Below are 15951 nucleotides of genomic sequence, written 5' to 3'. Positions count from 1 at the left end.
TGCGTGCGGGCTTTCTCTAGTTGCGGTGAGCAGGGGCTACTCTTTGTTGCAGTGCGCAGGCTTCTCGTTGCGGTGGCTTCTCTTGTTGCGGAGCACGGGCTCTAGGTGCGCGGGCTTCACTGGTTGTGGCTCAAGGGCTTAGTTGCTCCGTGCCATGTGCGATCTTCCTGGACCAGGGCTCAAACCCACGTTCCCTGCCTTGGCAGGCAGATTTGGGTGCTAGTCTTATAACAAGGAAGTAAGCAAGTTGAAAAAAGAAATTCAATTCAACAAGATGATTTGGAAAAGATAAGAAACTATGGCAGTAAGTAAAAAGGCTAAGGTACCATAGGCGTTTCCATTCTTTTCTTCATTCCAAGTTTACCTTTATTCTTAATTCATTTCTTTATTCATTCATTCACTTTCTTAAATGCCTAGAGTGTGTAAGATACTGTATTAAGAGTTGTGGAAGAGGCAACAATGAAGAATAGATATGCTTCTCACCTTCAAGTAGTTTACACTCAAATACAACACACTGGAATAAACCTTGGAAAGTAGAACTCCACCTGTATAAAGAAGAAGTGAGCGTATGTCCGAGCTAAACACTAATACGTTATCTCTTTCTTCATCCTTCCATCTTGATGGTATCTGCCTAATTCAGAGCTGCTCCCCCTAGAAAAGTTTTCTCCTGGGACCAGGTCCCTGGTTTGAAAAGCAGAAGTTCAAATCCACTTTCATTTCCTAAACAGGATACTCAGAGCAAAGTCATTTCTCAAATGATCAATTAAACTTTGTTTAACACATTTTTTCTGACAGAAGAAAACACTGACCAGGAAGGCCTATCTCTCTGAAAACACACTAATCTCTACACACAGGACCGCAACTCAAGACTACCTTTTTTTTTGGTGGGATATATCTCATGTTTGAGCACAGTTATTTTTAGTAAATACCTGACGGTGCTCTTGATTAAAAATACCAATCCCTGGAAATATAAATTGATAACAGCCACTATGGAGAACAGTACAGAGGTTCCTCAGAAAACTAAAAATAGAGCTACCATACGACCCAGCAATCCCACTACTGGGCATATACCAAGAAAACCACAATTCAGAAAGAGTCATGTACTACAATGTTCACTGCAGTTCTGTTTACAATAACCAGGACATGGAAGCAACCCAAGTGTCCATCAACAGATGAATGGATAAAGAAGATGTGGCACATATACACAATGGAATATTACTCAGCCCTAAAAAGAAATGAAATTGAGTTATTTGTAGCGAGGTGGATAGACCTAGAGACTGTCATACAGAGTGAAGTAAGTCAGAAAGAGAAAAACAAATACCGTATGCTAACACATATATACGGAATCTAAAAAAAAAAAAAAGGTTCTGAAGAACCTAGGGGCAGGACAGAAATAAAGATGCAGACGTAGAGAATGGACTTGAGGACACGGGGAGGGGGAAGGGTAAGCTGTGACAAAGTGAGAGAGCGGCATAGATATATATACAGTACCAAATGTAAAATCGATAGCTAGTGGGAAGCAGCCACATAGCACAGGGAGATCAGCTCGGTGCTTTGTGACCACCTAAAGGGGTGGGATAGGGAGGGTGGGAGGGAGATGCAAGAGAGAAGAGATATGGGGATATATGTATAGCTGTTTCACTTTGTTATACAGCAGAAACTAACACACCAGTTTAAAGCAGTTATATACTCCAATAAACGTGTTAAAAAACCCCAGAAAAACCACCAATCCCTTTTTGCCTTTTCTGCTTGGAGTAATAGTAGCAGCTCAGCTGTATGAATCTCCTCCCCACCTGGCACCTGGCTATCTTTTCTTTTAGGGAAGGCTCCCAGACTTTATTTTCTGGTCCAAAAGAGTTTATTAAATAAACTAACACTAACACCAGAATACATTTTTTTGCAACCCTTCTCCAAATCCCTGCTGCTGCAAGCTCCACTTGAGAGACGACCAAGGTGGGAAACCCAAAGGACACAGCGGCAGCCTCTAGCTACCAATGAGCAGAGGTCCTGGATTAGTCCCCTCTTCCAGTCACCACCGCGGCTTACGAATGTACTGTCTTCTCCTCCGTACACATCCCACCCCATTCTCTCCGTAGCCCTGCTTCAGCAGAACCTCCATGTTGACTTAGCAGGTGAATTGGCAAATTCTCAAAGCTGTGCACAATGCATCAAGCTCTTTTGTGCCTCTGAGTCTGCTCCCGCGCTGCTTGGCCTTTCCTTCCCCCGCCCTCTTGTGCCTCCAGAATACGAACGTATCCTTTAAACCCAGATGAGAAACCAGCTCCCCAGGATCCACTCTACAGCCTCTCCAACCGCAGAGGGATGAACTCTTCCCTCCTGCTGATTTTCGACTGCTGCTAACACAAAATACCACCAACGGAGTGACTCATGACAACCCAAACTTATTATCTTACCGTTCTGAAGGTCAGAAGTCCTAAAACCCAAGCTGTCAGCGGGACTGTATTCCTTCCGGAGGCCATTGGGGAGAATTCACTTCCTTGCTTTTTCCATCTTCTAGAGGCTGCCTGCACTTCCTGGCTCGTGGCCCCTCCCCCAAACGCTCTGATCTCTGCTTCCCTCACAGCTCCCTCCCTTCGCCAACTCTCAACACTCCTGATTCTTATTAGGACCTTTCTGATTACATGCGGCCCACCTGGATAATCCAGGCTGCTCTCCCCAGCTCAAGATCCTTAATTTTTTTTTTTTAATTGAAGTAGAGTTGATTTATAATGTTGTACCTGGGAGTGTGGCATTAGCAGATGCGAACTAGTATGTATAGGATGGATAAACGACAAGGTCCTACTGTAGAGCACACGGAACTATATTCCATATTCTGTGATAAACCGTAATGGAAGAGATCCTTAATTTAATCATATCTACAAAGATTCTTTCGCATATAAGTAACGTATCCACATGCTCTGGGGATTAGGACATAGATATTTTGGGGGGGCAGTTATTCTGCCTACAGCCCCTCCTTTTGAAGCCCCACTCTGCTCTTCCCAATGTCCACATTAGCTGCATTATATTCCAGTGCATTTTGTTTACAAAAGTCACCCTAACAGTCTTCTAGAAGGTACTTTGGGCCTTTAAGTCGTTTCTCCAGTGTCTAGAATTTTGCTTATTACTTAGCAGTCAATAAATCGAATTGAATGTTTGTGGAAAAGAAACTCAGGGGGGAAAAAAAAGTAAGGATGATTTAACTGGAAGGCTATTATTTGACAAAAAAATATAATAAATGTTTGCATCAACAAGGATGACAAAGCAAATGGTTGGAAAAACACAATCAGTTCAGCTTTCTGGCATAAGGTCTCATAGATAATCACAGAACAGCAAAACCCCACAGGTGTAGATCAGGGGCTGGCAAACTACAGTTCGTGGCCACCTGTTCCGTAAATGAAGTTTTATTGGAACGCAGCTGTGTCCATTTGACATCCTGGCTGACATACTGCCTTTGTGAGTCAATGGCAGCTGTTGAGAAGTTGCTACAGAGACTATATGCCCTACAAGCCTAAAATATTTAGTGTCTGGTCCTTTATGTAAAATGTTTGCTGACTTCTGATCTAGATAATGAGAGAGATTGAATCAGAATTTTGTTCCAGGTAGGCTGGAGTAAGCATTTTGAAAGCCAGATTCACCTATTCAACTTCCATGGCAGGTGAATACCCAACGATTTAGTTGGGCTCTCTTACCGATTAGATTAGAAGGCTGACATACTATTCCAGTCATGAAATTATAAAGCTGGTCAGTTGATATATTTTGAATATGTTAACGATAGCCGAGATAAGGCAGTAGTGTCTCCAATTTCTTATCCAGTGATCAAACTTCAAATTCCCTAACTCCATCCTTATAAATGTGGATCAGATTGTCTTCCCAATGCTTAACAATGGCACCCTTAGAAAATTATTTCAACATTTAAGATGCATCGTTTCTACCTCCTACTTGCCTCTTTTGAACGTGTGTATAGGCAGCAGGCAGAAACAGCCATCCAGTTCTCTTTGATAAAAATCAACCTGTTTGTAAGAGAAAACAGAATGAGGATGAGAAGAAAAGTCAGGAAGTTAAAAATACTTTTTTCTTCTAAAAGATTACCTTTTAACAAAGATGGCTTTGTAGTTTTAAACAAACAAGCAAACAAATAAGCAAGTCACTATTTGTGGTATTTGCATGAAGTTAGAACTTTTCATATATTTGGTCTGAGAGAAAATATTTATTGGTCATTTTTGCCATATCACTTTAAATAATACCCCTTTAATTAAAAAAAATTAAGATTGAACGTCAGCAGCCACGATTATAAAACTACTAACATTTAACCTAGTTTCTCGTTCTCAGGAATTGGAATTAAGGGCCTTGAGTCATAATTCCACTTCTGCCATTAACCTGCCATGTGAACCACAAGTCACATACATTTCCATGGCCTCAACTTCCCCATATGTAAAATCATTATAACAATATCTTCCTCACCTAATTCACGGCACTGCTGTTATGATAAAATGAGGTAATGTTGGTGAATTTGTGCAAACGCTATACAAATGAAAGATATTATTATTATCTGATTATTGCCTTAACATCTTCCCAAATTGTCTCTGGTATTAAAAATGTTATGGTCATAAACATCTATAACAGTGCTCCGTGGTTGACAATGAAATATTTCTCCTTGTGAATTTCATAGTTTAGATTTTATTTTGATGTAATAAAATGAGCATAATTAACTTTTATTGTGTGCATTATTTGTGGGAACGTTTTAACACGTTAAGTATAGCCATTTATCTCAGCATCACACAAGGATTACCAAATTGAGAAGTGCTTTCTTTAAAAATGGGGTGGGGCTTCTCTGGTGGCGCAGTGGTTGGGAGGCCGCCTGCCGATGCGCGGGACACGGGTTCGTGCCCCGGTCCGGGAGGATCCCACGTGCCGCGGAGCGGCTGGGCCCGTGGGCCATAGCCGCTGGGCCTGCGCGTCCGGAGCCTGTGCTACGCAACGGGAGACGCCACAGCAGTGAGAGGCCCGCGTACCGCAAAAAAAAAAAAAAAAAAAAAAAAGGGTGATTTCATTTGGAGATTTGAGTTTGCTTTTATTGCTGAGATTAATAAAATGTTGTTTAAAATGAAACTGTTTTCTTTCCAGCACTTCATATTTTTGCTTGGTTAAAGAAACAGCAGTAATATGATTATATGTCAGTAATTAAATATCTTTGCAGAACAGTATCTTAATAGCATATATTTAGAACACAGCCATACCAAAAACATTCAATTACACAGATACAGCTTTAATGTTTAACAGCTTGTTTCTTAACTACCATCCTTCTGGTGAGCTGATGTTGACTATGTATAAAGGAAAGCAAGCAGCTTAGTGTCAAATTAAGGGAAGTGGAATATATTATAATGGTACTTTTTATGTTTTGCTATTCTCACATTCAGCCAAGTATAATGTTTTTATTTAATACGTTTAACTATCGATTCATCTCTCTTATTTTTAGCAACAGCGGCCTTCAGTTTTCTCTAAACACAACGAAGGTTTATCCAGGGACCAAAGTAGGAAAAAAAAAGTCATTGAAATTAAGCACCATGGGGAAATAAACATGTGTAAGACAAAGAATAGGCATTTCCAATAAGATTCCTGGAAAACAACATGCTGAAACCACTGGAAAGGCACCTCAGGAAGTAGAGAAGAAAGCTACCTCATACTCTTTCTTAGAGATGGGAATAGCAGAGAAGCCAGGCTCCTATTAGGAGCCCCTGTGTTTCCCTTTTACCTAATGTTAAACGTGAATTTGTAAATAAATGGACCTATCCCTAATTTATTAATGGTGTACTTTGTTTTAGAAAAGAACCTAGTGTTTTCCCTAAATTTTGACTTTGATTCCAGTTTCACGACTCCTTACTGTAAGTCAGGGCTCAGCTCTTTCTACTAAAAACTAAGGAACTAGGCACGGACTCTAAGAGGTCGAGTGGAGATGCAGACGTAGAGGATGGACTTGAGATGCAGACGCAGATTGACCTTCAACAATCCCAGAGAGCAGGGACGTGGCTCAGACTGTTTCCAGGTCCCCATAGCAATAATGACCAGGATGGTTCGGGGCGCAAGATGTCCATCAAACACTGACTCACTTCTCTGGTTGGGTAGAAGAAGCCAGTCTGCCGGTAGACACAACTGAGTCTGAAGTTAAACCACGGGGGTTAAAGTTTGGTGCCACCACTTACTCTGTGTGTGATCCGGGGCAAGCTGCTGTCTGTCCGAATCGCAGTCTCTTAGCTGTGCAACGAGAGCTACTAATGGTACCTACTTTCCGCAGATGTCAGGATGTTTAAGCCAGGTATGCAATTAGTGCTCAGTAAACATTAGAAGCACGAAGGTGAAACACTGCTAGAGAAAAATCAAGCAAAGGGGAAACAGTGCATGGCAAGAGAGTGCCTGTTTGGATTAGAACAAGTCTTTGCGGGGGAAGTCAGGGAGAGGGGGATGTAGACACAGGTGACTTTTACAGTAGTTGTTAGAAGAGCACACGAGACACCTCACCAGCAGGCTCTGGCTCCTTCGTGTCGAAGACAGTTTCCTGGGGTTACCCGGGAATCAGAAGGGTTTGACTTAAGTGTCTTGTACTTCCTCTTGACCTTTGAGCCTTAACATATTATGCACTGCTGCAGGCCTTTTGAACTTAATTATGATGGCAATAACAATGGGTGTAAATCCGGAGCAGACCACATCTTTTGCGCGTGAACCATTGGGCACAGTCCTCATTCCTCTGGTTATTAGTGAGCACTTGATAACTATTTGTTGAAGAGCTGATCTTCCTGACAGTCCTGGTGCCCAAAGCTCAGCTTCTCTGTACACAGGTGCTGAACTGAATCTCGGAGACAGAGTTTTGGGTGAAGTGGAAAAGGAGAGCTTTATTACTTTGCCAGGCAAAGGGGGACACAGCGGCTCCTGCATCGAAAAACTGTATGTGTCCCAACTTGGGGAGGATAGTGAGAAGTTTTATAGTCATGGTTCAAAGAGGCTGTGATCAGCTCGTGGACATTTTTCTGACTGGTTGGTGGTGAGGTAAGTAGAAGTCGGCATCATCAACCTTCAGGTTCCAGCTGGTCTGGGGTCTACATGCTTGTAGGCAAGCATACCATCGTTAAGTTCTCCCACCTGGAGGGGGTTTCAGTCTCTGCAAAACAGCTCAAAGATATTGTTGTGTGTATCCCTTGATGGGGAACCAGGAACCTTGCCCCAAGGCTGCACTATTGTTTCTCTTAACTGTTTCTCCCTGGTCTCAAATCCCCTCCCTTCCTTAATTAACAACTGCGTGAATCTGCCCCGTTGGAACCCAGGGAAGGTCATGGAGGCTGAATGAAGGCTATTTGCTATAAAAGAAATGGGGGACACAGAAAGGCTTTGTGCCCAGGAGCCTCACAAGGCCCTGCTCTGTATCAGTCCTGTCGCTGTTCCGCTCTGTTATCTGTAAAGCCTCAAGTACCTTGTACGGAGGTGGCGGTGGTCAGAGGGTTGGCTGGCGTTCTTTCTAGCAAATGAGGGCACTGAGCTCCCCCGGACTCCGTGCGAGGTCTGCTTTGTGGAGGCAGCAGCTCGTCAGAGGGAAAATGGGCAACGCCAACGAGAACTGCTTCGCTCTGTCCTTCTGCTCTATTCTCCATGCAAGATCATAATCAATATCCTTTAGCAGTGAACGGCTTATCAATGGCTGAAATGGGGAGACAAAGATACTTTCTTTCTGATTCCTCTCTCAAGTCCTCCAGCGGAGGGGATTCTGATAAAGAAGAGCAGTAAACATTCTCGTCAAACACTGCTCTCCTCCAGTCTGTCAGGAAGGGAATGAAAACGCTGCCATAGAAGCAATATTTCTATGAAATCCTCCCTGATTATTTCCACCAGGGTCTGCACAGCTTCAAAGCCACACTATTTAAAATGAAAAGAAGAGAGGGCATTGCTATGAATAACGGTAACACGTAGAGGGAAAAGCACGGGAGAATAAGGCAGAGAGATAGCATTAAAATGCCTTTTCATACTCGACACAGAAGAAACCTTATCTTCCAACAACAACAAAAAGTCGGATGAATATGTAAGCTACTAATACTTGGCTAAGTCTGAGATTCCATCTTGGAGTGAAAAGGAATGATTTCATCGTGGCGTCCTGAAAAGAAACGTACAGAGAATGAAGAGGAAGTGTCTCCACTTAAAGACTGGACAGTGCTGATGATATCACGTTCTGAGAAATTGTCTCCTGCCACCAGCTATAATAGCATCTCAGATTTCTACAGGGTTTCACACAGATAGAAAAGGTGGGAGCGGACTGTAGCTGAAGCCCCCCCTCCCTTTTTTTTTTTGGTGTTCTATTACCTCTGGTTTAAAAACAATGGAAAGAGTGAGGATGTTCTCTCCATCACAGACAAAGCCGAGGGCTGTTTTTAAGTTAGAAGTTACTTCAAAGTCATTAGAGTCAAAGGACTTTGAGGGAAGAGAGATCACTAAAGACTTTGCAACTACTGCATAACAGCGAATCAGCTATCAACCCAGCAGAAATGAACAAGCTGAAGAGGGCTTCATTCGTTTTGAAATAACTGAAATCAGACTCACTGGAAATAATTAAGTGAAAACAGTTGGCTCCACAAAGAAGAACCAGGGTACTGAAATAGGCCGGTGAGGCAGTATCTTGCACTCATACCTTCAAATCACCCTAGCCCAGGTTTCTCACTATTGACATTTGGGGCCCGACAATTCTTCGTTGTGGAGTCCGCCCTGTGCCCTGTGGGAGGTTTAGCTGCCTCCCTGGCCTCTACCCAGTAAATGCCAGTAGGAACCCCCTTCCCAGGGCCTCCAGACATTCACCAAGGCAGGGGAGGGAGGCAAGGCAAATCACTCCAGTAGAGAACCACAGCCTTAAAACCCAGTCTTTTTTTTTCATTGATCCATAGTCTGCTGTCTACTCAGATACCCCAGAAGACTCATCTGACATCATCACCAACTTCTCAAACATCACAGGCCTCACTTAAAAATGTGCTAACCCATCCTATCCTTAGTGCACCACCCTTTATTTGCCTTTAGATGGTCCTTGCGCAGACCACTCTGCTTTCTTAGGCACTGGGCTGACAACTACACCAAACCGTTTTAAGGCCTCTAAAGGCACTTGTTGCAAAGTTGGTGAGTCCTGGGTTCAAATCCTGCCTCTGCCACTTGGAAGCTGTGAGACCTTCAGGCAAGTCATTTTCTTTTCTGAGGCTTGGCACTCTCTCTCCCCGTCTTGCTCTCCATATACATATGCATATATACTCAGAATAAAATTATATTTACCCTATAGCAATGTTGCTGATTAAATGACATTATATGCAAAGCCCCCATCAGTATCTGGATGTACTTATTTTATGATAGCTTACAAAGTTGGAAATACATTGCTTAAACATAAAGAAACAATTTGAGGGACTTCCCTGGTGGTCCAGTGGTTAAGACTCCATGCTCCCAATGCAGTGGGCCGGGGTTCAATCCCTGGTCAGGGAACTAAGATCTCACATGCCACAACTAAGAGCCCACATGCCACAACTAAGACCCGGCGCAGCCAAACAAATAAAAAATAAAAGAAACAATTTGAGGGTAACAACAGGAGGCCAGTTGGAGCTGACATAGTATTTGATCACTTAGCACAAGAATGAACATTAGCAGTCTTGGAAATGAATGAGTGGTCAGAATGATAGGCAGGAACTCAGGTGGGTAGAGGTCACCTGGGCATTTGCAAACAGCTTAATGATTATGATGGTCAGGGCCAGGAAATATCAAATTATGGCATACAAAGATGGAAATGAAAAGAGCTGGTGTTGAGAGAAAACTACGTGTGCCTAAAATAGATACAAATGAACCAAGGGATAGATTGGTGATCAATCCTTTCTTTTTTTTTTTTTTGCTTCCTTGTGTTTCACTAACCAACTATTTTCATTTCTAGCTAATTTGGAAGCTGTCGCCTATTTGTAAAAGAATTCCCTATTTCCTTTAGATTAATTTTTACCTGCTCAATGTTTCTCTGATTGATTCATCACATCAAAACCAAAACATATTATTAATGAAATATGACATTTCTATGGCACCTACTTTTCAAATACATGCAAAAACAAGTGACTGAAAATGTCTTACTTGCCTATAAATTCATTCTAAACTATATTTTTAAAGGGAAGGTAAGTTTTAAAAACCCAATGAGTTTAAAGAATTAGATTTCAAAAAAATAATACAAACTGCATTGCACTCTAAAACTCATTCGTAGAGTGGATTTCTTTATGTCCTGAATAGTACACTAACAATAATTAGGTAAGTTTGAAGATAAATGCATTCACAATCTTCCCTTTAAGTCTGATATTAGTATAGAATTTCACTGTTGCTTAATTAGAAGCTGAGCTGGTAGCCAATATATCATTTTATGTAACGATAGTCATGAGAGAAATGATTGTATAGGAATAAAATAATAAAGCAGTAGCTGACAACTGCATTTTTCTATCAGATGCATTCCTAATAGCTCTATACAATCACTATTAGACCAAGCCCCAGCTAGAAGCATCAGGAAAATTAAAACAGACAGGCACCTCTTTAAGGCACTTGGTACGATTTAGTCTGACTTAATAGGGTCTGTTTCAGGGAGTCTGAATAGAAGTATAAGCAATTCCACCAAAATTTTCAGACCTTATTCGTGTTAGAAATGTCAGTTGCTTTTGACCATGTTGATCATGGGGTCCTTTAATTTGACTTGCACATAAGATTGGGTTCCTACCAGGTATTATCTTGTTTCTCTACACACTTTAATGTTTCTCCACTTTCATTTCAGTTTAAACAAATGCACATCTGGCAATAAGCCACGGAATAACAAGGTTCCTTAAGTCATTATTCTGTGGACATCTTTTCAGGCATGTATTTTCAGTCACTATGTATGTCTTTCTCTGTATCCATTTTTAGCTGGCATGTATGTTATCTCTGTTATATCCAGTTTTATCACTGTATTTTCAAACAACTGCAAAAGAAATCTTGTCTCTATAAAAATTACAAATGGAGACAACTTATTTTCCATATTAATAGAAAAGAAATCCTATAAATTTTACTATGAAATGCTGCCTCTGTTTTATATGTTTAGAACAAAGATGAATTTCACTTTTATTGCATTGTCTATTCCATTTTTGAAAGAGTTTAGGGTGCATATCCCGACTGTGAAACTTTCCATAGCAACGAGATATAAGAAAGGAAACGGCTTTCTTTTGCATTTTCTAGGCTAAATGGCTGTGAGCTACTTTGATTTTGGCCTTTGAAACGCATTCCTGCAAACATTCACAGATAGGACAAACCCCAAAATTTATTGTGTGTGTGTCTAAATCAACTGAGTCAATTATTTTCATTTTCAAACTATATTTTAATTATGACTAGCGTTAGGGACTGAATTTCAAGGAATTAAAATTATTTTACTATGTACTCACATGAGATAAGAGACTATTTTCTTTGTATATAATCTGGGGGATAGAGAAATGAAACATGATTAAGGAAGCTCATCTCTCTCTCCCTCTCTCTCAATCTCCCTCCCCATCCCCATGTGCATGCACACACACACACACACACACACACACACACACACACACACACACCTACATGACCCCCAGGATCTGAATCACGCTGGGATTCGGTGGGTGAAGGAGGGAGTGTGGTATGTCAGGGAACATAATGGTCATTGTTGATGGTGTTTAAATTTGGGGGAAAGTTCACAGTTCTAAAATCTCAGACCTCAGGACTTCCCTGGAGGTCCAGTGGTTAAGACTTTGCCTTCCAGTGCTGGGAGTGCAGGTTCGATCCCTGGTCAGGGAGCTAAGATCCCACATGCCTCGTGGCCAAAACCCAAAACATAAAACAGAAGCAATATTGTAACAAATTCAATAAAGACTTCAAAAATGGTCCACATCAAAAAAAAGAAATCTTAAGAAAAAATAAATAAAATCTTAGACCTCACTGTTGTTTTGTTGTTTTCCCTCCCTCACTAGACGTTTTATCATCTATGAGCTGAGAAGCCTCGCCAACTGCAGTAAGGGTCTAATGACTTATTAAGCATTTTCTAAAGCCTGAAAAGTCACCCGTCTACTAGCAGTAGCCTCCCGGGTCCCACAGTGCAGCCAAGAAATCCAGATTCAACATTCACACAACCTGGTGTTCTTTCGCAAAACAGTTCTCGCAAAGCAGTGCCTGGAAAATGATATTTAAAAACGAGTAATTGCATGATCAAGGAAATGGGGAAGAGTAAGCCCTAATTTTCAATATTTGTGAATAAAGGGAATTTGTGTTATTCAAATGTAAGGAGCTAATAATATCGCTAGAAATCTGGCACCAAAGTTCTCTGTTTGCAGAAATGCATAACTCACACAATCCACGTTTATATAGTTCTTGTTTAGCAGAGGTACCTGTTACATATTTGTTGATGTTTTCTTACCTTGTGTTGTTGATGCTGTTTTGTTTTTATATGAAGAACTCCCAAAGCACAAGGTTCTGTTTCATGTTTCTCGTGAAATATCTATTTACTTAAACACGAAAGTCTGTTAAGAAATAAAGAACATGGAAACACACACAATAGAGAAGAAAAATTTACTCTGAATCAAAATATGCATGTTCTCAACTTAGTTTTAATTGTTCGTATTAAAAACTGAATGGATACAAAAATTTAATTAACAATATGTGCATAAGGTACAGTGAATTACAATAACATTGACCACCACGTGCCCACCACCCAAGATAAGGAAGAGAATGTTTTTGGCACCTTTGAGGGCCTCTATGCATCACTCCATGACGTCATACTGCTCCTCCCTAGAGGAAACCACTACCCTGAATTCTGGTTTATCCTTACCTTGTTTTGGCACATATGTTGATATTCTCAAACAGTGGGTGGTTTAGTTGCAGATGTTCTGAGTTGATATAAATGGAATCACTGTCTGAATTCTTCTGCAACTTGATCTTTTTCACTCAATATTATTTTCTGAGATGCATCCAATTTGATGTGTGCAGTGATATTTTATTCTTTTTCACTGATATATAGTACAGTTACATTATTTTAAAAACCACATGAGATGGAAAATTGGCTGTAAAAAGAAAAATGCATCTTCAGTACTTGTTGTTTGAGAGAACTTCTAGCTTTATTTCCATTTCAGCCTTTGACTCAACTCTATACTTGCCCTGGAGAAAAAGAATGATATATTATTTCTTAGTGCACACAGAGAAGTTAGAGATTATTTTGCTCAATTCTCTCACTTTATGTATGAACTGCCTGAACCCTAGGTAGATGAAGGGACCCTTGCAAGATTACAGAACACTTAGGTCTTTGGGCATCTAACCTCAGCCTATATTTCATACCTCCTCAAAAGAAAAAAGAGCTTACCCTCTGCCATTCTCTTGTAACTTCTCTTTTCTTCAGGAATAATTCATCAAGATACTAAAAGAGGGGTTGTGTCTAGACTCATTTCAAAGTGACCATAGGTCCCGATTTTCAGAAAAAATACGATGATTTTTCTACACTTGGCTAATATTCACCGTGTGGGAACTGGTAGGAGGCAAAGTCTACTTGATACCATAGGAGCCCCAAACACCAAATATTCACTTTCACCACTTCCCTTGCAGCCAGGCATTGCTACATAGGTGTCCTTGATCTGTCAATACCTAAACTCTTGACTTTGAATTGGGAGCAAATGACTTAAATCCTTTGTTGTCAGTGGCAACAACATCTAATTTTCAGAAGTAATAATGGCAGATTAGGCCTTCCCTGGTGGCGCAGTGGTTGAGAGTACGCCTGCCGATGCAGGGGACGCGGGTGCGTGCCCCAGTCCGGGAGGATCCCACATGCCGCGGAGCGGCTGGGCCTGTAAGCCATGGCCGCTGAGCCTGCCCGTCCGGAGCCTGTGCTCTGCAGCGGGAGAGGCCACAGCAGTGAGAGGCCCGCGTACCGCAAAAAATAAATAAATAAAATAATAATAATGGTAGATTAGAGCTACATATATACAAAGGTAAGAGAAACATGAGTTAATACTGCAAAAATTTCCTCAGCTGCCATGTACAACTACAGCAAGTTCCACATTAATTCATGGGTATCTTTAGGGCCACAAATTAGAACAAGAAGAGAAGCAGGAAAAAGGATGTTCAGCATTGCTAAGAAATGTTATTTCCTGATGCAACACTATATTGCCCTGATAGTATCTGAGAAGGCTTGGACATGTTAATTTCTCTCTTCTTCTACCTAAGTTCTTTGGCTGCCGGAATTGTCCCTGTGCTCTGAAGCAGTGTCTGTCTCTCATGTTGGCAGGGACGCCACCCACAAACATTTATCAGGAATACCTGCCTTTTGTTTCAAGGATGTAGAGCAAGAGATGTGAAGTGCTTTCGCAGGACCTGAATAGTGTTAGTGTCAAGAATGGATGTCAAGAAAAGACACTAACAGTGTTGGTGTCTTAGCATCAAGAATGCCTAGAACAGGGCTTCCCTGGTGGCGCAGTGGTTGAGAGTCCGCCTGCGGATGCAGGGGACACGGGTTCGTGCCCTGGTCTGGGAGGATCCCACATGCCACGGAGCGGCTGGGCCCGTGAGCCACGGCCGTTGAGCCTGCGCGTCCGGAGCCTGTGCTCCGCAACAGGAGAGGCCACAGCAGTGAGAGGCCCGCATACCGCAAAAAAAAAAAAAAAAAAAAAAAAAAAAAAGAATGGATAGAACAGATGTGAAGAAAAGACGCTCAACATCACTAATTATTAGAGAATGAAAACCAAAACTACAATGAGGGGCTTCCCTGGCAGTGCAGTGGTTAAGATTCTGCCTGCCAATGTAGGGGACATGGGTTCGAGCCCTGGTCCGGGAAGATCCCACATGCCATGGAGTAACTAAGCCTGTGCGCCACAACTACTGAGCCTGCGCTCTAGAGCCTGCAAGCCACAACTACTGAGCCCACGTGCCACAATTACTGAAGAGTGTGTGCATAGAGCCCGTGCTCTGCAACAGGAGAAGCCACTGCTGTGAGAAGCCCGCACACCACAACGATGTGTAGCCCCCGCTCACCACAACTAGAGAAACCCCAAGTGCAGCGACGAAAACCCAATGCAGCCAAAACTAAATAAATAAAATAAATAAATTTATTTTTAAAAAAACTACAATGAGGCACTACCTCACACCGATTAGAATGGGCTTCATCAAAAAGTCTACAGACAATAAATGCTGGAGAGAGTGTGGAGAAAAGGGAACCCTCCTACAGTGTTGGTGGGAATGTAAATTGGTGTAGGCACTATGGAAACCAGTATGGAGTTTCCTTAAAAAACTAAAAATAGAGCTACCATATGATCCATCAATCCCATTCCTGGGCATATACCTGGAGAAAATCATAATTTGAAAAGATACATGCACCCCAATGTTCATTGCAGCACTATTTACAATAGCCAGGACATGGAAGCAAACTAAGTGTCCATCGACAGAGGAATGGATAAAGAAGATGTGGTATATATATACAACAGAATATTACTCAGCCATAAAAAAGAACAAAATAATGTCATTTGCAGCAACATGGCTGGACCTAGAGATTGTCATACTGAGTGAAGTCAGACAGATAAAGACAAATATCATATGATATCACTTATATGTGGAATCTTAAAAAATGGTACAAATGAACTTATTTAAAAAACAGAAATAGAGTCACAGATGTAGAAAAAACGCCTTATGGTTACCAGGGTGGGGGGAAGGGAGGAGGGATAAATTGGGAGATTGGGATTGACATATTCACATTACTGTATATAAAATAGATAACTAATAAGGACCTACTGTGTAGCACAGGGAACTCTACTGAATACTATGTAATGACCTATATGGGAAAATAATCTTAAAAAGAGTGGATATATGTGTATGTATAACTGATTCACTTTGCTGTACAGCAGAAACTAACACAACACTGTAAGTCAACTATACTCCAATAAA

At 41.4% G+C, this 15951-nt stretch overlaps 1 long non-coding RNA gene across 1 annotated transcript; it reads right to left on the bottom strand.

The window, feature by feature from the left end:
* Positions 1 to 1644: 1644 nt before the first annotated feature.
* On the bottom strand, positions 1645 to 13121 carry LOC116748841. The gene is made up of 3 exons (XR_004348404.1): positions 12857 to 13121; positions 12446 to 12548; positions 1645 to 4010 (listed from the first exon to the last, which is right to left on the bottom strand). It is a non-coding gene; the product is annotated as an uncharacterized LOC116748841 (long non-coding RNA).
* Positions 13122 to 15951: the final 2830 nt, after the last annotated feature.

The sequence above is a fragment of the Phocoena sinus genome, chromosome 2 (assembly GCF_008692025.1).
Source record: "Phocoena sinus isolate mPhoSin1 chromosome 2, mPhoSin1.pri, whole genome shotgun sequence".
NCBI classification, from domain to species: domain Eukaryota; kingdom Metazoa; phylum Chordata; class Mammalia; order Artiodactyla; family Phocoenidae; genus Phocoena; species Phocoena sinus.
Note: the sequence above shows the minus strand (reverse complement) of the source record. Positions and strands in the feature narration are given on the sequence as shown.